The 1,260-nt window shown below is 33.1% G+C and overlaps 1 pseudogene; it reads right to left on the reverse strand.

Moving 5' to 3' along the window:
- LOC102841275 overlaps nt 1-1,260 on the reverse strand; it is a 131,781-nt pseudogene that overhangs the window by 125,913 nt on the left and 4,608 nt on the right.

Genomic DNA, 1,260 nt, shown 5'->3' on the forward strand with positions numbered 1-1,260 from the left:
AAAAAGTATAGGAAGAATCAACAAGACAAGAAGTTGGTTGTTTGAAAGGAGTAATAAAATTGACAAACTACCAGCAAATCTAACAAAAGTGGGAGAAGACAAAATAATGCACATAAGAAACTGCATGGATGACATCACAACAGAAACAATGGAAATAAAAAGGATAATAACAGAATACTATGAAAAGCTGTACTCTAACAAATTTGAAATCTAGAGGAAATCCATAAATTTTTAGAAAACCACAACTTACCTAAACTTATGCAGCGTGAAGTAGAAAGATTGAACAGACCTATAACAAAAGAAGAAGTTAATCAGGTCATCAAATAACTCCCAACCAAAAAAAGTCAAGGCCTAGATGGCTTTACTGGTGAATTTTACCAAACGTTCAGAGAACAGCTGATGTGAATTCTAGTCAAACTATTCCAGAATATAGAAAAGGATGGAACACTTCCTAATACATTTTATGAAGCAAGCATAATCCTCATACCAAAATCAGGAAAGGACATCACTAAAAAAGAAAATTTTTATAGACCAATATCCCTCATGAACATAAATGCAAAAAATCGCAACAAAATCTTAGCCATAGAATTCAGAAACTTATCAAAAAACATCATGACCAAGTGGGATTCATACCACGGATGCAAGAATGGTTCAATATTAGAAACACAATCAATGTAATCCACCATATAAATAAAAAAGTAGAAAGAACCACATGATCATATCAATTAATGCAGAAAAGGCATTTAACAAAATCCAACACCCAATCCTGATAAAAACACTCAAAGATGTACCATAGAATGATGTACAACTAATGTTTCCCCATGTAAACTATCATATAATTCACAATAAAACACTAAAAAAAAAACACTCAACGAAGTAGGAATTGAAGGGAAATTCCTAAACATAATTAAGAGCACATATACAAAACCAACAGCCAACATCACTATCAATGGAAAGAAACTGAAAGTATTCCCTTCGTGAAGAGGAAGCAGACACGGATGCCACTGCTATTATTCAAGATTGCATTGGAAGTCTTAGCCAGACCTATAAGGCAAGAAAGGTAAATTGACAAAGAAGAAGTATCACTCTCTATTTACAGATGTTATGATCTACACACAGAAAATCCCAGACTCAGCAAAACAATTATTGGAACTCATTGAAAGTCAGTAAAGTGGCAGGGTACAATATCAACATACAAAAATCAGTTGGATTCCTCTACACTAATAAAGACAGCTATGAAAAGGAAATTAGGAAAGCAAT

The sequence above is a fragment of the Chrysochloris asiatica genome, unplaced genomic scaffold (assembly GCF_000296735.1).
Source record: "Chrysochloris asiatica unplaced genomic scaffold, ChrAsi1.0 scaffold00189, whole genome shotgun sequence".
Classification (NCBI taxonomy): domain Eukaryota; kingdom Metazoa; phylum Chordata; class Mammalia; order Afrosoricida; family Chrysochloridae; genus Chrysochloris; species Chrysochloris asiatica.